Source organism: Notolepis coatsorum (genome assembly GCF_963971535.1).
Source record: "Notolepis coatsorum genome assembly, chromosome: 12".
NCBI lineage: Eukaryota > Metazoa > Chordata > Actinopteri > Aulopiformes > Paralepididae > Notolepis > Notolepis coatsorum.
Window position 1 is genome coordinate 77,462,240 of NC_140176.1, and position 7,500 is coordinate 77,469,739.

General features: G+C 52.7%; 1 protein-coding gene across 1 annotated transcript in view; it reads right to left on the bottom strand.

The window, feature by feature from the left end:
• Nucleotides 1-7,500, bottom strand: part of itih2 (inter-alpha-trypsin inhibitor heavy chain 2) — a gene marked incomplete at both ends in the record, with an annotated part of 56,214 nt that overhangs the window by 29,590 nt on the left and 19,124 nt on the right.

Here is a 7,500-nt window from a genome sequence, read left to right on the forward strand (position 1 = left end):
GTAAAAGTATGTCTAACCCCAATGCCCAGACTACCCCGACCATAGAGGCCCCTACGGGCTCTAATGTAACTGACCAAGTTCACGGTGGGGACCAGTGGGAACCAGACATGACTTCACACCCCGCCAGTACTGAAGAAGTAGTCCCCGATGAGTCCCGGGAGGAATACAACGCTACCGAGAGACAACTCGGCACGGAAGAAGACGGGGAGAGCACCGTGGAGATAGAGCTCCAAGGCTCCGCAAGGAGTACCCCGAGGGAAGGCTCCCCTATACAACCGCCTTCTCCCAGCGAGGCAGAGAGGACCCTACAGCAGGCCTTCCTCATCAGCCTGAACGCCGCTGCTGAACGCGACCGACTGCAGATCCAGCAGCGAAGCGAACACGAGCAGATACGTCTAGAAATAAGACGCATTCAGATGGAAGAGAATGTGGCCCGAGAACGAGCCGGTGCTCAACGGGACGCAGCGCGCGACAGACAGCAGTCGCAACTAATAGAACAGCTGATCAGACGGACAACACCCTCTCCCTCCGCCAGAGGCTCCAGGAACTCGTCTAGACACACCTCCAGGGCGGCATCCCCTAGCCGAGTAAACAACCCTGAACTTGACCAACAGACGAGGTCTATACCCCCCACAGACCACCTCCCCCCACCGGTCCAAGCGAGACCTAGCAACCGGGAAGGAGCAGCATATCCTGTGGAGAGGCTAAACCAGAGACTACAAGCACTGGATGACCTAACTGAAGACGAAGAGGAAGAGGAGGAGAACCACGCCCGAAGACAGCACAGTACTCTACCGGACCAGGAGGTCCGGTACAGCCCAGGCTATACTCCCGCGGAGCTGCGCTACAGACCCCCGACTCTATACACGGGTGAGCACGACCCGCACCGAGGAACAGCACCTGGACAAGCGGGCCATGGTACAATGCCGGTACCAGCCCATACCAAGAAGCGGGAGGAGACTCGCCTAGGAGGCCTCTCCCCCAACGCTCGCCGATGTATCCACAGTCAGCGTCATACATTGGCACGCCTATGGTACCCGACTTCACCCAAGAGAACCGGGCCCAGTATACAGAACTCCGCATGTGTCTGGAGACCATGTTGGTGGATGTATTGGATGAACGCCACAAATACGCCATCCTACTGCAGCACTTAAAGGTGCCCCGCGCACATAATATAGCGCTCGCCTACGCGACTTCCACCACCCCATACACAGCAGCGCTGGTAGCATTGGACCAGAGGTATGGGCGCATATGGGATTACGTGATCCAGGAGATCCGACACATCGACCGCTTACCCCCAGCAATAGACAATCGAGCACTGGACGACCTGTCCATCAGAGTGCAGTCCCTGGTAGGGATGTTGGGAGCGCAAAGAGAGAAGGGGAAGTATGAACTTTACGCCAACTCAAATGTGGAAAGGATTCTGGAGAAGCTGCCGCCCGCTCGTCAGGAGCGCTTTAGGCGGCAGAGGGACCACAGAGACCCGAATGGCCCCGAACCGAACCTCCTCGATCTAGCAGACTTCCTGGCGAGAGAAGTCAGCAGCCTACGGCTAGATACATTCGGACGGAGCACCCCTGGCTCCAGAGAAGGAACCAGACGACTAAATGATGGAAGAAGATCGGTGACTGTGATGCACCAATCGGAGTCAGTACCGAGCAGCAGGAGCCACAGTACCCCCTCCAGAACGGAGAAGTGGAAGATAGTGTGCCCCTACTGTGAGAAAGAACACTGGCTAGCGCAATGTGACTCCTTCCCCAAGCTGAACGCGGAGGAAGCAGGTCAATGGATAAAGTCCAACAAGCGCTGTTTTCGCTGTGCGCGCTCACACATGGCAGCCGAATGCCGCTTAAAGAAAAGGTGCACCAAGTGCGATGGAGCCCATCTGGACATACTTCACGACAGTAACAGACGGCGCCCTTCACCTGCACCATCCAGCCGCAAAGCGAGCGTCATGTACATCGATCCCGCCAGCAGCAGTGGAGCCCGAGTACTCCTAAAAGTAGTGCGTGTGACACTAAGCTACCAGAATAAAGTCCTGGACACTTACGCCGTCCTCGATGACGGGTCAGAGAAGACCCTGCTGCTCGCCTCCGCTGCGGCCCAGCTAGGGCTGCGGGGAAGCGAAACCCAAATGACAATTCGGACAATAAGACGAGATTTGAAGACGATAAAGGGCGAGAATGTCTCATTCTCTATCGCAGCCAGCGGCCAGCCTGAGCGACGGTACCAGATTGCAGACGCTTTCACCAGCCAAGAAATAGGACTGTCGCGGTACACATACCCCGTCGCCAAGCTGATGGAGAAATATGCACATCTGCGCAAGTTACCGATCCCGCTCATAGACAATGCTATGCCGACCCTGTTGATAGGCTCCGACCATGCAGACCTCATTGTCCCGATAGACCGGGTTCATACCGGACCCCGAGGCTGTCCTGCAGCAGTCGAGACCCGTTTGGGATGGACTCTCCAAGGCCCGCTCGCCAAATCTCTCAACCGAAGTACAGCCACTAGATGTCTCCACTCCCGAGTCAAAGAGGGAGAAACCGCACTCCTGCAACACGTAGAGCGGCTATGGAGCTTGGAACAAATGCCCTTTAAGAATGGAAAGAAAGACATTCGCCCTAAAGATGACATTTACGCCATTCACCTCCTCGAGACAGGGACCAAGAGAGTCCCGGTCAACGGCGTGTTGAGATACGCCACGCCACTCCTGCGGCGAGAAGGAATGCCTACTTTCCACGCCAAGACAGACGCCATAGAACGGTACCTGCTGAACACGGAGCGGCGCTTAGCCAAGAACCCCGCCCAAGAGAGTGTATACCGCGCTGAGATTGAGAAGCTCATCACAGCGGGACACGTCACAAAGATGGACATTAAAGAGGCTGACCAGACCACTGAATCGTGGTACGTGCCCCACCACAAGGTCCATCACAACGGTAAAGACCGCATAGTATTTAACTGCAGCTACCAGATCGGATCCCAAAATCTGAATAAAGAGTTACTGCCCGGTCCCACACTCGGCCCCTCCCTACTCGGCGTTCTACTCCGCTTCCGCCAGGAAAAGGTGGCCATCAGCGGGGACATTAAAGGAATGTTCCTGCAGGTGAGATTAGTAGAGGCGGACAAGCCCCTGTTACGGTTCCTATGGAGAGAGAAGCCAGGAGATGAGCACCCAGCCATCTACCAATGGGAAGTCCTCCCCTTCGGAACGACGTGCAGCCCCTGCTGTGCGACATTTGCACTACAGAAACATGTAGCAGAGGACCCAGCAGCGGACGAAGAGGTCCGACACAGCATAAAGAACAGCTTCTACGTAGACAACTGTCTACAAAGCCTTTCAACCCAGGAAGAAGCCGAGGCTCTCCTGATTAAACTCCGCGCCTCATTGATCAAAGGCGGCTTTGATCTCAGGCAGTGGGCCAGCAGCGATCCGCAAGTACTGCGCAGCCTCTCCTCCGAGGACAAGGCAGCCAGCAGCGAGACCTGGATGGCTACAATCCCGGGAGAAGCCCAGGAGATGACCCTGGGATTGGTGTGGCGATTCAAAACAGATTCGCTTCACTACAGACACAAGCCCCTGACTACGGAGCAGGGAAGGCCGGCGGCGGCGCCGACCACCAGACGGAGTGTGTACACAACACTCGCCCGACAATATGACCCGCTAGGATGTATTCTACCGTACACCACCAGGGCAAAAAAGTCAGAGTCACCGAGATTCAAGACTTAACCGAAGAGTTAACCGGAGAAACAGAGTGGCGCTACGTTGATACAAAACAGAACCCAGCTGACGTCATCACCCGGGGGATGCCCCTGGATGACCTCACCCGTCGCAATGTCTACAGTGACGGCCCCGCATTCCTAAGACTCCCGGAAGGACAGTGGCCCATGCCGATCCCGAGGGAAGCAAGTCCAGAGGAGGTGGAAATTAAGAAGTCTGTGTTCTGTGGATTGAGCACCGTAGCCTCCACCGACCCTAACATAAACGATTGCACGTCCATAGAGAGTGCACAACAAAGAACATTCCTGCGGTACCACCCGGAGTGCAAGTCCCCCGCTGATATGTCAGCAGCTAACTACGAGGAAGCAGAATTGCTTCTACTGCAGCGAGCCCAGAGAGACTCGTTCCCCGATGAATTGGCCTGTCTACAGGGAGGAAAGCCCGTCCCATCCGACAGCAGATTAATTCACCTGGCCCCCGAGAGCGACGCTCACACCCTCATCAGAGTGGGTGGTCGCCTACGCAGAGCCCCCAATCTACCGGATGACATTAAATACCTGATCGTATTGAACAGCCGACACAAGGTCACAGAGCTGATTATAAAGAAATACGATGAGGATGTACATCACGCAGGAGCAGAAAGAGTCTTCGCGGAAATCAGACGTCGTTACTGGATCCTACAAGGAAGAGAGGCGGTACGACGCTTCCAACGAACATGTCTAGACTGCCGCAAGTGGCGCGCGCAGCCCAGCATACCAAGGATGGCTGACCTTCCTCCATGTCGCCTCCGAATCGGTGACAAGCCATTCCACTCAACGGGTATGGACTGCTTTGGCCCGCTGCACATAAAGAAAGGAAGAGGAACCGAGAAGCGGTGGGGTATTGTATTCAAATGCATGACCACCAGAGCGATACACATCGAGCTTCTCCCGACCATGAGCACAGACTCATTTCTTATGGCCTTCCGTAGATTCACATCACGGAAAGGAAGACCGTCTACCCTATTGTCCGATCATGGGACAAACTTCAAAGGCGGCGAAAGAGAGCTGAGAGAGAGCTTCCAAGCTATGGGCCCAGAACTTAAGACCCACCTCGCTCCAGCACAGGTTGATTTCCAATTCAACCCCCCAAACGCACCCCACTTCGGTGGCACTTGGGAAAGAGAAGTGCGCTCCATAAAGACAGCCCTGTACGCAGTACTTGGGGCCCAGACGGTGGCGGAAGAAGTCCTCATGACAGTCCTCACGGAGATTGAGGGAGTACTTAACTCGAAGCCCCTCGGATATGTCTCCAGTGATGTGGCGGATATCGACCCAGTTACCCCCAACACACTCCTGATGGGGCGGCTAGATCCCACATTACCCCAGACAATGTACCGGCCTGAAGAAGCGAACGGCCGACGAATGTGGAGGTACAGCCAAGTATTAGCCGACAAGTTTTGGAACAGTTTCCTACTGCACTACCTACCGTCTCTACAGACCCGCCAGAAGTGGGTAAAGGAGAGAGACAATTTGACAGAAGGAACAGTCGTCATGATTATTGATCAATCACTGCCCAGAGCTATGTGGCCGGCCGGCCGCGTAAGCAAAGTGATCACCGGTGCCGACGGCAAGGTCCGAGCAGCTGAAGTGCTCGTCCAGGGTCGCACTTACACCCGTCCCGTGGCAAGGCTCATAGAACTGCCTCGACTCCCAGACACAATCGATGATGACCATGACCCTACAACCCTATGATTTATTTATATATATATATTTAATTGTATTTGTATATTCTCTAATATTCCCTGATATCCCTTGTATATTCCTTGTACAATATGCATTGAATATCCATTCTAGCCTACTGAACATCCCATAATAGTCTCCATTCTACTATTGGTCGAGACCTTGGTGCCAGGCTGCCATACCCCTCAGACCCAGTTCAAACGTACCGCTCGACATGTACGAACAAGTCCTAGTTCCGCGTAGGAATTTGGCTACCGCACCACTAATGGGACTATTTGTTCATAGTGCGTATATATACTGCGCTACTAAAGTAGGACTTTCTTTTCAGTCCAGTTTCTTACCCTCCAATAGAGTCACAGACGTAAAGCCTCCCCGCGATGCCACGTGTGGGAGTAAGGCCAAGTTCGCCTACCATCGGTATTGAGACATCGTGTATATTAATATTTGAATAGTCATATTTGGCACTATATCGTCGAGTTGGACGTAGTCTATTAAGCTAATAATAGTCTGTTAATATATAGTGCTTCGTGCGGTGAGAATACTACCGTAGTCAGTACCCCATCGTTTCGGGCAGAGAACTGGCTGCTTACCCAGGGTGGTTGACCCTATGTGAAGCTGCACCCGAGGAGCCCCAGAGCCGACGAACGAGTGGACCTGTATACCGGATTATTCTACCGACGACAGCCCGCCTTCCCAGGCACGGATTATGCTTTGGATACTTTGATTATTCTATGGATAAAGACCCCCGACACTACCGTGTGTTGGAACCCCCCCCCCTGGAGAGGTCGCAAGGTGAGGAGACGCTCTGCAAGACGAGGTCTCTCCACATCTCTCCCCCGTGGACCGGAGAGAGCCGGCCCACAAAGAGTCCACCTGCTTTCATCTGTGGTCCAAGGATCGCCGGCGCATTGAACGGCACTACAGTGGGTTCTCCTGGGATACCCTTGGCCGGACGAGGCAGCTGGATTCTACCCCCCCCCCCCCTCCTACTCCTGTCGGCTTACAAGCGACCGGATTAACCCCCTCTAGTGTATCCAGCCTATAATCATTAAAGTATCATTGCTGTTATTCCTTAACTATTCCAGGTCGTATATTTACCACCTGCGCCTTCAGAGATTGGACATTATCTATTGATATACCGACGAATGCTCCTTGCCATAAAAGTGCATACTATTTCAATTCATAAATGTAATTAAGTGATTAAGTGCTTATTCTACACACCATCGCTGTGTAGGCAATAAAGACCTGTTTCTAATTCGTACATTTGTGTTGGATCCGTTTCATCTACGTGAGAGTGTTCATGATAATATATTTATGCCGTGTGGCCGAATATTAAGTACAAAGTTAGTGGTAGTAAGTATCATATCTAGTAATACAGTCAGGGAATTGTACCCCTCAGTTACAGCCACCATGTGGCAACGTCTGTCTCCGTTGGCCAGCAGCGCGGGTGAGTCATCTAGTCTTTATATATATATCTATGGGTTTCACTGTCTTTTCTTCTAACGCCATCTCGTGTTTGTGTTTGTGTATATTTATTATCATCTATTAAAGATAGAACGGGAGCTCGCATCAGCCAATAGAGCTTGTTTACGTTCGTGTTTCTTTATTCCGCCGTCACGGACCGCGCGCTCCGCCGGGCACGAGCTAATGCGCTAATGTTAGCTGGTTCGGACGGTATAGCGGCTGGAAGGCGCTCGGCAAAGCTGTGGAGAAAACACACCTAAATTACATCACAGCTGCCTTGTGACAGACAGCCCACCACTGGTACAGCAGTGAACAGGGTTATACAGATGTGTTGTAGACAGCATGTCATGTGGAGTGTTATACAGATGTGTTATAGACACCATGTCATACGGAGTGTTATACAGATGTGTTATAGACAGCATGTCATGTGGAGTGTTATACAGATGTGTTATAGACACCATGTCATACGGAGTGTTATACAGATGTGTTATAGACAGCATGTCATGTGGAGTGTTATACAGATGTGTTATAGACAGCATGTCATGTGGATTGTTATACAGATGTGTTATAGACAGCATGTCATGTGGAGTGTTA